Here is a 15,897-nt window from a genome sequence, read left to right on the forward strand (position 1 = left end):
TAAGGCGAGTTTCCACAATTCTGGTCCAGAAATTGTTTTGTCTTAGGCCCTGTCTTTTATTTCTGGACAACTGCATTTGGTGGGTAAGAGATCAGATGAAGAAACAATGCCAAACATTCCAGACCCTCTGCCCTCTGTGTTGGCTGCCACTCCGACAGGCCACACTCACGTGCCGTGGCAGCCTGCTTTACAGGCCCTGTGCAAATCACATAGACCATGGTCAGGATGGACAGGTTCTGTCTGCGTAGCATGAGCAATGTTCACAGGAGAAAGTCTGAGCCAAAGGTTTCCTGTTAATTAGTGTTTCTCACCTGTTGGTATTACCTGTCTTTTCATCACCTTCCACCTCCATGCCAGAGGCAGCTTGGACCTGGGCGATCCTGAGGCCCACTGCTTAGATTTTATAAAGTTTTTGCTGGAAAGATCAAAGATCCAAGTGGACAATAAGATTTTGCTCCTAAGGGATGTGAGCCTGTATATTTTACCATGTTCTTAAAGACAAAGGAAGCCTTTAAGACTTTATCCTTGAAATAAAATCTTGGCAAGACCAATTCCAGGTGCCGCCGTTCACAAAACCTACAGTATGTGAAAGGCACACCCTAAAGTATGGAGTGTAACCAGCACCAATATCCTTAGCCTGAGTCTTGGCCAGCAGATATATAGTAACAACAGGACAGAAGTAATAAGGAGGATAATTAGCATTCTATGGCACCTTCTGTGTGTGAGATTTAACTAGAATGTCTTGGAAATGTGTACATAAAACCAGTGATGTTGCTGTGGCTCTCTCTTCATATTTCCCCACCCCCACCTTTACTGAGGAGTAATTGGCAAATAAAAATTGTGTGTATTTAAGGTGTACAGCTTGCTGCTTTGCTGTATGTATACATAATGAAATAATTGCCACAGTCAAGCTAATTAACATATATTAATAAAAGAAGCAAATTGTGGAAAAAGGAGAAGAATTTGTAGCAAAATTTACTTGTGGAAAATTGTTCTGTGATTCTCTCTCCCACCCCCTCAGGGGAGTTAGGGGTAATTCTCCCTTCATATCAGATAAGGAAAAAAGACACACAGGGAACGGCTGCCTGACTCTTACCTGGAAAAGCCCCAAGCTAGTAAGGGCTAACTTCAGACCCAGAAGCAAAGAAGGATAGTGAGAGTATAGGAGAGTGGCTGCTCAGGGTGGTCCTGCTCCCAGAACCTGTTCCCAGAGTCTCAGCGCAGAGAATGCTTGAGTATTCTGGACACCCACTGTGGCCTTTCAGTAGACAGCCCAGCTGGGCCCACACTGGTGGTGGTTGTTTAGTCGCTGGGTCGTGGTCCGACTCTTTGCGACCCCATGGATTGTAACCCATCAGGCTTCTCTGTCCCTGGGACTTCCCAGGCAAGAATACTGGAGTGGGTTGCCATTTCCTTTTCCAGGGTAACTTCCCGACCCAGGAATCGAACCCACGTCTCCTGCATTGCAGGAAGATTCTTTACCACTAAGCCACCTGGGAGCCATACTGGACCCAGCCCCAAAGGACCACACAAAGGAAGGAGGGACAGCAGAGGACAAGAGTCTCCATGGCAAACCGCTGAAAAACCAGAGAGAAAACTGGTCAACCTGCAGAAAACACTTGTCTCACACCACAGGAAATGCAGCCCAGAGTTCCCAGGGGCTGCCTCCAAGGAACCCAAGGAAAGTCCCATGAGAGAAAATGTCAGTCAGAGACATCTGCCAGGCCCAGGGCTGTAAAGTCACCTTCCAAGTCTACCATTCAGATGAGAACTTTCCTGCAGTGCTGTGCCAATCTGCACCCCTGTGTAGACTTATCAAATGATCACCTGTATATTGAACCAAGTGGAAATGTTAATAAAGATTTCACGATCTAAAAACAGGATGACACATGAAGTCCTGGGTTGCCCACTCTGTTCTGTCTCCATTGTAAACCCTCACAAAAGTACTCATCAGGGGACATGATGACCCAGTGGCCCTTGAACTACAGGCTGATGATTTGAAACACTGTTCCCATTGCACAATGACTCAAGGTTGTAAGACAAACAAAACTCAACAGTCCATCTTTATTTACATTTTTGGTGTGTTGTTCATCTTGGACTTTTTGCATTTGATTTCTTAAAAAAACTTTGCATGATTTATCTTGATTACTGATGCCTTTTAAATTTTGCACCTGAAGCAAGCACTTTCCTTCCAACCCTGTTTTCCAGCTCTGTTTTTCTTACCTTTTCACCCTTTCAACCTAAGAGAACCCAGAAATCTGGGTTATTTAGCAAGAGGGAGGGGAGGGGTGAAGCATGAAGTGAAGAAAACTTCCCATCTACAGATGGTCTGAGCTGGAGGAGAGGCACAGTGGGAGGCAAAAATAAAGATGCGCTCTCTGATTACATTCCCTGAAGATGTGCTTATTCAAGGTATTGGTCACATGAAGTTGCATACCAGCTTCAAAACAAAATCACACAGATGCTTGGGAGTTGGGACTTCAATTGAGGATAGACAGAGAAACCTCCAGCATGATATAGTGAAAGAACTTTGGGTTTGAGGTCAAAGGTCATGGTTCCTTGATACACAATCTTGGGAAAATACTCTGGAAGCCTCTTTCCACCATCCATAAGTTCAGTGAATGTTGTTGAGAACTTCCAATATGCTAGGAAGACGTGATTACATCTTTGGGGAAGACAAAAGCAAACAGCCGATGGCTGGCTGTTCAATAAGCCTTATGGGAGAGCTATCTTCAGGCTGTGTGCCGCGTGGAGCCCAGGGGCAGAGCAGCCTTCCCACCTGGGGAGCTTAGGAAGGTGACAGCAGAGCTCAGTAGGGCAGAAATCAGAGAGACGGGTCACATGACGTTGTAGGAAAAGAATGCCTTAGCCAGAGGGAACTGTATACACAAAAGCATAGAGGATTCCGCATATGTGCATTAATACATGATGTTTATTTTTCTCTTTCTGATTTACTTCTCTCTATATGGCAGACTCTAGGTCCATTCACATCTCTACAAATGACCCATTGTTGTTCCTTTTTATGGCCAAGTAATATACCATTGTATACATGTTCCACATCTTCTTTATCCATTCATCTGGGATGGACATTTAGGTTGCTTCCACATCCTGGCTAAGAGGGGAAATCTTAAGTCTTCTCACCAAAAAAAAAGGCAAGCAAATGATAATAACCATGTGAGGTGATTGATAAAGGGTAAAAGGTTTTTAAGAGCGAAGCTACCAATTTTTTAGATATCTATTGAAAAATTCCTATATGGTAGTCTACCTTGAAAATTCCTTTGGGACTTCTCTGGTGGCCCAGTGGCCAAGACTCTGTGCTCCCAATTCCAGTGTGGTCAGGGTTCCATCCCTGGTCAGGGAACTTGATCCCGCATGCCACCAGTAAGACACAGCACAGTCAAATAAATAAATATTTTTTTTTGAGAAAAGAAAATTCCTTTGGTATCAAATAGCTAGAGCCTTGGTGACTCAGCTGAAAAGTCCATTTTAACATGCTGCTGCTCTTATATTGAAGAGGTATTTTTCCTCAAGATCTGGACATGGTGAGAGAAAAGAAGTGATGAGTTAAGATTCCTCAGCTCTACGGGATTCCCTGGTGGTCCAGTGGTTAAGACTGTGCTTGTACTGCAGCGGTGAGGGTTTGATTCCTGTTCTGGGAACTAAGGTCCCACATGCCATGCGATGTGGCCATAAAATAATAAAATTCCTCAGCTCTAAGCTCTATTCTTAAAGGCAGAAGTCTACATTTTAATAAAAATATAACATTTCAGATTGGAACTTGAGGACTTCTTGTGAGTGATGATAGAGTCAGCGCCTGAAGCATCACCTGAAGTTAGTGTGTCCTTACCTGAATCATGGCCAAAGTACTCATTTCAGACAGAACAGTGATTCATTGAACTTCAGATTCTTTACTGCATCCTACTGAGAGTGGTTGAAACTCACAGGTAAAGATCTGAAAGGTGGAAGTAGCTATAGTCTCATTGTGAGACCAGATGTTATGTATGAAAGATAGAAACTTTGAAGAGGTATATAACATTAGTTTTCTCCAGAAATCTGATTCTCTGTGTGCAGTGTCAAAGTATAGGTCAGCCAATTTCTGAGTAATTCATAGATTCAAAATTAGCAGAATTTTTTATGTCAGGCTGATCTGACATTCATCAATCACGTTAAATATCATTTCTTCAGAGATACTTTTGGGAGCGTCATGAAGGCAGGGATGTGTATATCTCACCCACTGCTGTGTCTTCAGGAGCTTGCCCACTGCTAGCACAAAATATGTGCTCTGTCATCATCTTCTTGATGAATGGATTCATTTACTTATTAACCTGTGACAGGCCTATTGTTCGGTGTGTGTGTGCATGCGTGCTAAGTTGCTGCAGTCATGTCTGACTCTTTGTGACTCCATGGACTATAGCCCGCCAGGCTCCTCTGTCCATGGTCTCCAGGCAAGAATACTGGAGTGGATTGCCATGCCCTTCTCCAGGGGATCTTACCAACCCAGGGATCAAACATGTGTCTCTTACATCCCCTGCATTGGCAGGCAGGTTCTTTTCCACTAGTGCCACCTGGGAAGCCCTAGTGTTTGGTGACAGTGAAAGTGTGAGTTGCTCAGTCACGTGCAACTCTTTGTGACCACATGGACTGTTGCCCACCAAGCCAGGCAAGAATACTGGAGTGGGTTGCCATTTCCTTCTAGTGTTGGGCACTGGGATGTAAAGAGGAAAGATGGGGTCCCTGTCCTTGAGTAGCTGGTGGTCCCTTTAGCGGAGACTGACAATTGCCATGCAGTGTGAAAATCACTTTGGTAGAGTACTCTTGAGTTGTGTGGGATCAGAAAGGAAGGGTGTGTAACACCATTTGGGTGAGAGTGGGAGGAATGGGGGAGTGACTCAGAGAAGGCATGGTTGCTTGAACTAAGTGTGTGTGTGTGTGTGTGTGCGCCCGCGCTCACTCACTTCAGTGGTGTCCAACTCTTTGCCATCCCATGGACTGTAGCCCATCCGATTCCTTTGTCCATGGATTTTCCTGGTAATAATAGTGAAGTGGGTTGCCATGGCCGCCTCCAGGGGATCTTCCTGGCCCAGGGATTGAACCCTGCATCTCCTGCTTTGCAGGTGGATTCTTTACTACTGAGCCATAGGGGAAGCCTCTGAACTAAGTGTTTAAGGACGGGTAAAAGTTAGCTACATCAGAGCAGTAAAGAAGAAATTTCAGGTTCAGAAGGAAAGAGGACTGGGACTTTCCCGGTGATCCAGTGGCTAGGACTCTCCTCCCCCAGTGCAGGGGGCCCAGGGTTCAATCCCTGGTCAGGGAACTATATCCCACGCGCCTCAGCTAAAGATCCTGCATGCTGCAACAAAGATTGAAAATCTTGTGTGCTGCAACTGTGAGCTGGCATGGCCAAATAAAATAAATATTTTTAAAAGTAAACAAATTAATAAAAAGTGTGTCGGTATATCAGCACTTTCCTAAGGCAGAGTCTAAGAGGTATGTGAGTGTGTGTGTGTGTGCGTGTGGCTGTGATGAAAGAGGCCCACTCCTCAGTTCCTCTGAAGACCCATGACCCTGTTTCCAAACAATGCATGGAGCTGAAATAGACTCTTTTTCTATCTGCCTGCTCTTTGCCTTGCATCCACTCCCATCCTTCTCCCTCAAATCACCTGCTTGTCCTTGATGCCTGGCTACCTGGCCAGGGTACCTTTTCTTTCCTGTCCCTGTATGGGTATAATCTCCTCATTTGTATGGCCAGCAGTCCTTGGTGTGGGGGGCCATCACCGAGTCACTCCAAATTGTAGTCCCAGGGCAGTGAGGCTCCTTCATATCACAAATGGCAATTATTTCCCTGCTATGGAATTATTTGATTGATTGTCTTAATCTTTTATTTTCTTTCCATTGAAAGACACAATCTGAAATTCGTATGTTGGTTTTTCCTATGAGAAAAGCTACCAAGGATACCAAACTGCTCAGGCAGTGGACAGTAACAATGGAATCAAACTCAGAGAACCAGATTCCACTAAAACCAGGACCACTGACTAGCTGTGTAACCTTGGAAAAGTTGTTTTCTTGTGTTTAAAACAATAGCTGGACCAGTACGAGATCCTCGCTAAAGTATCCTCCAACTCAGATTCTTGTCAAGGGAGAAATATTTAGCCTTATGAGGAAGAGACAAAGTAGTGTTGCTATTGAGCAAAAACAGTAGTAATTGCCTGCTCATCTCTCCATTTATCTCCCCCTCTCTGTTTCTCTCTCTCTCTCACTTACACACACAAGCACACACACTCCATGGGAATATTTCAGCTAAAGGAAATCAGCTTAACAGAAACTCAGCAGTGGGTGTAAGGTTAGCCTTCTCCATAAATGTTTTGATAATTGTGCAGTTGTAATTAAGTTCTGCTTGAGAAAATTGGTTCTCACGGTGCAGCTTGAGAACCTCCTTCATTGCTTATTCAACTCCAAAGCCCAGTGGATCTCTGCTTCCTACTAGTCACCAGTTTAGCTTGTTGTCCTAAGGTTCAGAGAGCACTATGATACCCCTGAGACACGGTATCATCTACCTGACTTCTGACCAATATATGGTGAAAGCCAATAATCTGTATGTTTTTGAAACAAACAAAGAAACCAAAATCTGTTTATATTTAGATTTGGTAGACTATCTTTCCATCCAAAAGGAGAGCTGATTACACTGTTTTTCTTCAAGGGGGTAAGTTGGTTCTGAGTCTTCTTATTGTGTGTGTGTGGATATGTGTGTTTACCTGTCTCAAAGTAACAATTCCAGTTTGGCAACCCCCTAATTGCAGGGATTGTTAAAAAGATTATTATACGTGTTATTGCAGAGAACTCATCACCCTATAAAGTCATGTGGCAGGAACTAGGGTATTTCTCAATTTACCACAACATTGCAATATACCAACTCCTCTTTGTAAATAGCAGGCCAGAAGGACTACCCGGAGGGTGGGCTTGCAGGGTCTTCTGAAAACTTTTTTTGTTGTTGAGGGAGGGTGGAGAAATCACAGTCATTTTGTTAATTCTTTTGTTGTTCTTTGACTTTTCTCCTTCTTTTATATCTTTTTTCTAATTAGAAAAGAAATACATATTGAATGCAAAAAATTTGTAAAATGCATAAAAGTATGAAAAAGCAATAAAATTAACCAAGATCCCATCTCCTAGTTACAACCACTATCAACCTTCAGAAATACTCGTTTATTCTGTTTACTCGTGCATAAAAAATATTTATGCTCTGCTTTTAACTCAGTAAGACAGGCCTTTTTCTTATTTAAAAAATTGTTTATAACTATCATTTCAAGTGGCTACCTAGTGTTTTATTTATAGAATTTGCCTAAACAGACTACTATCATTAGATGTTAAGTCAATGTCAATTTTTCCACCCGAATATAAAGTTTTACATTGTTCATCTTGATGTCAAAATATTTGTGCATATTTTGGGTAACTGCTTTAGCATAGGTTACTGAGAATGGAATTTCAAGGTCAGGGTGTAGAACATTTTAAAGCCTCTTTAAACACATTTTGAAATTGCTGTCCTGAGAAGTTGTGTTAATTTTTATTCCTGCCACCAGCAATATACAAAAGGACCCATTTCATCACACTTTCATCCATTGAGACATTCACATTATAACACATCTTTGCTCAACTTGTAGGTGGGCAAACTATCATGTATTTGTAGTTTTACTTCTTGGTTATTTGATTTTAGTGAAATTAATCATTTTACCAAATGTCTATCGTCCAATTGCATGTTCATTGTCTAGTCATATTGTTTATCCATTGTCTATTGAGAATTTAGAGAGGTTTTTTTGAACTCATTTGTATGATCTCATTTAATTCTTGGGCCATAATATTTGTTTTAGTAAATATTTCTCTCAAATGATTGCTTGTATTGCTTCTGTGTCTTTTTGATGTATAAAAGTTTAAATATTTGATACAGCTCAAATTTTAATCTCTTTTCTTCTTTTCTTTTTAAACAGAAAGTTATCTCCAGTCGAGAGATTAATAAAGTTTTCCTTCTCTTTTCTTTCACTGTATATCCATAAGCTATTTTAAATGCAAAGCACATACCCCCAAAATCTGAGGCTATACCCATCAGTTCAAAGAAAGCAAAAGTGATGATTCATTAAGAAGGCAAAGCTGGTCTCTGTTAGGAACCAGTTGGACTGCAAACTTTGATGAATATTTGAAAGAAACACCTGTGACTGTCAATGAGCTGCTGATCATGAAGTGTGGAGGTGATTGGGAGGTGATGGTTAGAAAGTCTGGAGAGATGGATTTTCATGCTGGTTTTGAGGCCTCTTCATGTTTTCCATTCTTTTCTTAGAATTTCTGAGTTTCTACAATAAATTTGTAGTAGCCATGGATTCAAGGAATGATGACTTAAGACCTTTTCCTAAGATTGACAGATAGCTATGGGTTGCAGAACACACAGTTCCTCATTTTCAAAAGACACAGAGAAATAGAAGAGTTAGAGAACTGGGGCACAGTTAACTGGGAGTCTCTCAGTGTTACCCCATTATAAACAGAAACAGCAGGTAAATGTAAAAGTTGAGTGTCAGGGCACAGACGGTGAGCTACATGGAGATGTGGAGCCTAAGTGAGAGGAAATGGTTCCTCTTGAAATGAAATAAGGAGAATCAGAATTAGATGAAGCATTCATACAATTTGAAATTCAGTGTAAGAAGGGCAGATATTTGTAGTTTCATATGTTTTATTTATACTTTAAATCACTTATTTTTATTTCATCATTGTAGATTACTTAAATATTTGTATTGGTTATCAATTCTGCTAACACATTTAATTTTTAGTTGAAGTTACGATGTAAGTCTTCATGGTTATTTCTGCTTGGACAAAACCTCAGTGGCTGGTCTAGTGTCTCCTCAGGAGAATTTGCCTTTTAACTTACCTGGACTGCAAACACAGTGACTAAGAGGAACCGCTTGGTTTGTGAAGCGCTGGCTTGGTAAGCCCAGCCTTATAAAGTGACCGCAGTTTGCACAAACGGACATCTGTGCCCTGTTTGAGGACATTTGCCAAGAGTCTTTCCGTAACCTGGGATCCAGTTCTGCATTTTCAGGGGCCCTTGGGCAAAACATCTGGCTCAAGACAGGCTAATTTCTTCAGCTGTTATATGGGGGCTTTGACTAAATCTTTAAGGTTGCTTCCAGCTCTAAAAGTTGGACTTTTTTTTTTTTTTAAATCCTGCAACTAGGAGAAACCTAACAAGGATAGTTTTCTTGCTATTTTTCTTTAGCTATTTGAAAAATACATTTCAGAACAGTCACAGGAAGCAGCCTGGAGCTTTATAATTGATTAGGAGTACTAGAAAGTTAAACTAATATTATTCCTTTAAGTTACTCCGGTTGCCTAGGCTCTAACTTTTCTTGGATAATTTTTTGTTGTTGTTGTTAAATCTTTTGTTTTCTGTTTTCTTTAGCTTGGTATGTAAGAAATAGCTATCATATTCAATTAAGTTCAAAGATTTTAGTAAAGAATTAAAACAAAGAATAAAACCATGTGTTTATAGTAAAACTTATTGTTTGAATAACTCAGCCATGACTGAGGTACTACTGCCACCTGCTGGCACATTGCCTAATTACAGGAAAAATATCAAAACAGCTTGTGAAACTGAAGTAACAGATGTTATAGGTCTTGTTCGTTTGTTTGTTTATGGCCACACCTTGTGGCATATGGGATCTTGGTTCCCCAACCAGGAATTGAACTCAGACCTTCTTCAGTGGAAGCACACAGAGTCTTAACCACTGGACCACCAGGAAATTCCCAAATGTTATAGTTTTAAACAAGCTTCTGAAATGTATCTTTAACTAGGCAACTACTATGTAGATAAAACTATTATAATCTAGTAGTGCCCAGGTTGGTGCCAATGAATCTATAGTCAGACAACATTGCTTATTTTTGCTTCCATGCTCTTGGGAAGAAAAAAATCCATTTTTTTCCCCCAGTTGCTCCAGTGGCATTTATTTATTTATTTAAAAACTTTAATTAAACAAGTCATGGGTGCTTTTGTGGAAAAGTTAGAAAACTGAAAGAAGCAAGAAGTTTATAAAAGTCATTCACAATGGTATCGCCCAAGAGTAAACACTTGTTAACTTTTGGGCATATTTCCAATATCATATCATAAGTTTTTCTGCATCATTTTAATGATGGGGTAAGTGATTTAGTACACATGCAACAATATTAATAATAACAACTAACACTTACATTGTACTTATTATATGCCAGGCACAGTTCCAAGTGCTTTACATAAATTAAATTTGATCTTCATGGCTGGCCTATGAAGAAAGTAATATTTTCTTCATGTTACACACAGGAAATTGAAGCATGTAGAAAAGAAGTAGCTTACTAGATGTTGCACATACAATATTTGGTAGAGCTGGGATTCAGACTTAGTCTGCTTGGATTTAGGATCTGTTCTTAACCACCTCTCTGCATTATGTTATATTGATATATTTTAGTCACTAAATTACCCTTGTTGGACATTTAGGTAGTTTCTAAAGTTATTGTCCTTATAAACAGTGATGTGGTGGTCATCGTTTTTGTTAATTTTTGCAAGTATAATTTGTTATACTTTTTGGCTAAATTCCAAGAGGTAAAATGAAAGTCAGATTAACTCCACTTTTTTTAAGCTTCATTGTCTAATTGCCTTGTGTCAGACAGTAAGAATGTGCTCAAAGAAAGAAGGGTGTGGTGAGGGAAATCTAAAGGATGTCAGTGGTATTGGATTGGAATTGAAGGCATGGGTATGAACTTACAGTATTTAGAAACATATTTAGATAGCTAAATAGAGAAATAGATTGAGATATGTGTGTATTGAGAGGATATAAATTCATGCATTATATGTTTAACAGCTCTGTCTGCTGAGAGGGCCCCAGAACAATGACACCTAGTAGCAATGAGCACACTTAGCCCTCACATTATGGTTTCTAAGTGCCATTCTTCATTAAAAGGAACCACATCTTCCTTGGAGAAGTGGCTGATTCCAGGGCTGGGGCTGGGAAAGTACAAGATAAGTGTGCAACATTTTGGGGTCAGAAAGTAGGGCAGTGACCAAAAAAAGAGGGAATATATCAGAAGAATGTAGGATTCAGGTAAAAGGGACTCCTACTGACCAAATCTGGGACAATTTGATCATCAAAATAAATAATGATAGTAAAGAATCCATGAGTTTAAACCAGTATGAGTGTATGAAACAAAGAACGAATGATGAATAAATGGGACAGGGAAATTTTTCCTTAATAGTAATATTCTAACTAATTAATGTTAGTTAATTAGCTACTTAGGGCTTCCTGAGTAGCTCAGATGGTAAAGAATCTGCCAGCAATGCAGGAGACCCAGGTTTGATCCCTGGGTCGGGAAGATCCCCTGGAGAAGGGCATGGCAACTCACTCCAGTATTCTTGCCTGGAGAATTCTATGGCCAGAGAAGCCTAGCAGGGTACAGTCCATGGGGTCACAAAGAGTTGAACATGACTGAGCAACTAATACACAACAACTAATTAATGTAGAAGGAATGATGGAATTACGAGGGAAAACTAGTAAAGTAGCAGTGGAGAAACCTGGCAGACGTCAACCTCACCAAATGTTCGAAGCTTAACAGTGCCTGTGATGGTTCATTGTGTGTCTCCTGATACGGGGACGAACACATCACACCTGTGATATTGCCATCCTAAATGATAATCTGAATCATGAGGAAACATCAGACAATTCCAAACTGAGACACATTCTTCAAAATACTTGGACTTTATTCATCAGAAACATCAGGATCATGAAACACAGAGAAAGAACTTCCCTGGTGATACAGTGGATGGGACTCTGCCTGCCAATGCAGGGGACATATCCCTGGTCCAGGAATATCCCACATGTCTCAGAGCAACTGAGCCCTTTCGCCACAACTACTGAACCTGTGCCCTAGAGCCTGTGGGCTGCAATTACTAAGCATATATGCTGCAACTACTGAAGCCTGCTTGCCTATAGCCTGTGTTCTGCAACAAGAGAGGCTACCGCAATGATAAACCCAAGCACTGCAACCAAGAATAGCCCCACTTGCGCAACTAGAGAAAAGCCCATGCGCACAGCAAGGAAGACCCAGCATAATCAAAAATTTTTAAAAAAGCAAAACAACAGGAAGACTGAGGTGCTGTTTCTGATAAAAGGAGACTAAAGAAACATGACAGCTGAATGCAATCCATTATCTGAGATTTTCTTTTCCTACAAAAGTCATTTTTGGGATAATAGCTGAAATATGATTTGTAGATTAGCTAATAGCTTTTTATCAAAGTTAACTTCTTGATTTTCCTGATTTTGGTAATTGTACTGTGGTTATGGAATAGAGTGCTTTGCTTTAGTAAATAGCTGCTCAAGTATTTAGAGGTACAGGGGAATCATGTCTGCAACTTACTCTCAGTTTAAAAAGTTCACATATACACACAGAAAGAGAAGGAGAGAGAGAAAGAAAGGAAGTGGGGGAAGGGAGAGGGAGAGAGAAAACAAATGTGACATTTGGGGAATCTGCGTGGAGGTTATAAAGTACTTCTTTGTGTTATTTTTGCAATGTAGTGTAAAGCTGAAGTTTTGCCAAAATCAAAAGTTAAAAAAAAAATGCAAATGTATGTGTTTTCCTGGTGAGTCTGTGGTAAAGAATCTGCCTGCTAATGCAGGAAACACAGGTTCGATCCCTGGATCGGGAAGATCCCCTGGAGGAGGGCATGGCAACCCACTCCAGTATTCTTGCCTGGAAAATTCCATGGACAGAACAGCCTGGTCCATGGGGTCGCAAAGAATCAAACATAACTTAGTGACCAAATAACAACAGTAAGAAATGTATGTGCTGTAAAAGGGAAAGTGATTTCAAACTTTTTTTTTTAATCCTTTTCCTCAGATATATCACAGTAAGCAGTTTGGTGGGTAGGCTTACAAACATCTGCTATGCATATATAAATAGGTGTGTATGTGTCTGTATGTGTGTTCTTACACATAATTTTCAAGTAGGTTCATACTATAATAGAATACTCTGCTACTTGAGTTTTTAAAACGTGTCACTGACATTTTCAGAAATGTCAGAAAATATACGTATATCTTTTTAAGAACTAGCTGTTTAATATCCAGGGTGTGGATGTATAGTACAGCTTAGTTAGTAACTTTGCTATTGATAAACAAGTACTTTTTGAGTGAACATTTTTGTGCATTTATATCTTTATTCCTATGCTAGAGTTACATGGAAATCCTGAGTCAAAGGATATTCATATTTAACCTCTTGATAAATATTGTGAAGGCCTCTTTAGAAAGCAAAAACTTTCCTACATAATATCTCTTGATTACCACTGTCAGGGCTATACATTCAGGATATACTTGAACAACGACTGAGACCAATGTGCGGGCCATTTGGGTGAGTCCTGTGGACCACGTTCTGCTTATGGCTTTGCATCGATGACCAGCACGGGCAGTGTAAATGTCTCTTGTACTCTTGTGCATTACCACTAAACATCTCTGGCTGTGGGTTGCCTCATGCAGGCTGGTACATGACTGTATACAGTTTCTCAAGAGTTCATTGTTAACCTAAGGGGTTGTGCCAGCTCTGTAAGTGCCCCATAATTACCTGTGTGTTTTCTAGTGTGTTTGTCTTAAGAACACAGCTATTAATTATTGTGACACGGATCACTACTTATCTTCTACTTTACTTTCTTCTCTTTACTGTTGTGTGTTATTATTATTATTTTTTGCCTTTCACTCACAACCAACTAAGTAATACCAGTTAGATACCTGTAAGGAAATATTGGCATCAAGGCAGGTTTAATATGAGCAAATAGATACAATAATTCCTTTTATTATACCGTCTACCACTACTGCCCCCAGATATTTGCTCTGTAAGCTGGCCTTTCATCAGCAATGGATGTGTTATGTTGTGAGAGAGGTCTGTATTCAAGGGACAAGTGGCAGAAATAGTTATCCCAGTGAAACATAGGCTCAGAGATTGTTTGTAAGCCAATGGAAATGTTTTAGAATCATAACTGTAAATTAGCAAATTAAGGATGTAAAAAGGGGTTTTAAAGGATAGAAGGTTACCATAGGAAAATCTTCAGGCAGTGCAAGATTTACTATGACATGACTGGAGAACAATGAGAGGAAAAATCATGAAAAGTCGTTTTCATGTAACATTTATTGAGTTTCTGTTCCAAGTCCTGTGCTGGGTGCTGGGGAACATAGATGAATAAGGCGTGCCATTTTCCCCTGGGTAACTTACCTTCTTGTGGGGGACATAGACACGGGTGCACATAATTTTAATGTGGTATGAAGAGGTATGTACTGGATGTAGCTGTCAAGTATCAGGGAGCACAGAAGAGAGAATAATTAGTTTTGACTCAGGGTGCAGCATAAGGGAAAACTTTCTAGGCGGCTTCCCAGTGGTGAAGAATCCACCTGCCAGTGCAGGAGACATAAGAGACGCGGGTTTGATCCCTGGGTCGGGAAGATCCCCTGGAGGAGGTCGTGGCAACCCACTCCAGAATGCTTGCCTGGAGAATCCCATGGGCTGGGGAGCCTGGTGGGCTACAGTCCTTCAGGTCGCAGAGTCGGACACGGCGGAATGACTGACACTTTGACTTTTTAGTCGCTTTCCAACGCTGTGTTGGTTTCTGCGGTACAGCAGAGTGAATCAGCTGTAGGTGGACACAGAGCCCCTCTTGTTTGGACTTCCTGACCATTCAGGTCAGCACAGAGCACTGAGTAGGGTTTCCTGTGCTGCACAAGTGCATGTGGTTGTTTAGTTGCTCAGATGTGTCCAACTCTTTGCGACCCCACGTGGACTGTAGCCCACCTGACTCCTAAGTCCATGGGATTTCCTAGGCAAGAACACAGGAGTGGGTTGCCATTTCCTTCTCCAGGGGATCTTCCCGACCCAGGGACTGAACCCACGTCTCCTGCTTGGCAAGTGGATTCTTTACCCGGGATGCATGTGCTGTACAACAGAATCTCATTAATTATCTATTTTATATATAGTTTCAGTAGTGTATATATATCAGTCCCAATCTCCCAATTCATCCCACATCCTCCTTGCCCCTTGGTATCCAAACGTTTGTTCTCCATGTCTGTGTCTCTATTTCTGCTTTGTAAATAAGATCATCTATACCTTTTTTTTTTTTTTTCCAGATTCCACGTATACAGTATTTGTTTTCTCTCTCTGACTTACTTCCATTTGAGTTATTTGATGATGTTTTCTCGGGTACTTCAGTGAGAAAATAGATGCATCAGTTGGAATGCTCTGTTTTGAATTTGTGACAATGGTTCCTAAAGAGCCACCTTTTTTTTTTTTTTTTTTTTTGATCATAGAAGTGGTGCTTGTGTTTTGCAGAACATTTGATAATAAGCCATGATTTGGAGTGGTCTTCGTCGAGTAGATAATTTGGACTATTTTTCTTTTATTCCTGTTTTCTATACCTCACCCTGTGGCCACACCCTCCTTGGGGAGCTGGCTCTGGTGAGTGGTTTGGCAATGTGGTAAACAGAATCCCGGGGTGGGGGGTGCCCACTTGTTGTGCTAAAGACAGCCTGTGATGGCCAAGTAAGATCACTGAGCTGTTCTTCCCTTTCATCTTCCCTGCTATTAATGCTGGTTGTGAAATGCAGTGGGGAGGCTTCATAAGACTAATGAAGGAGGAGGAAAGATCAAGTGATTATTTTTCACAAGAAAGATCATCCTCATCACGATTTCTGTGATGAACTGCACAACCTACCCAGATGGTTCGGAGCAGACCACACGGCTGGAATTTAGCGCCCAGGGATTGGACTATCCTTACTCCCTCAGCCTCTCCCAGAAGATCCCCACAGAGACCACTGCAGAGACAAGATTGTACAAGAATGATAAGCAATGATTAACACC

Source organism: Muntiacus reevesi, chromosome 6 (genome assembly GCF_963930625.1).
Source record: "Muntiacus reevesi chromosome 6, mMunRee1.1, whole genome shotgun sequence".
NCBI lineage: Eukaryota > Metazoa > Chordata > Mammalia > Artiodactyla > Cervidae > Muntiacus > Muntiacus reevesi.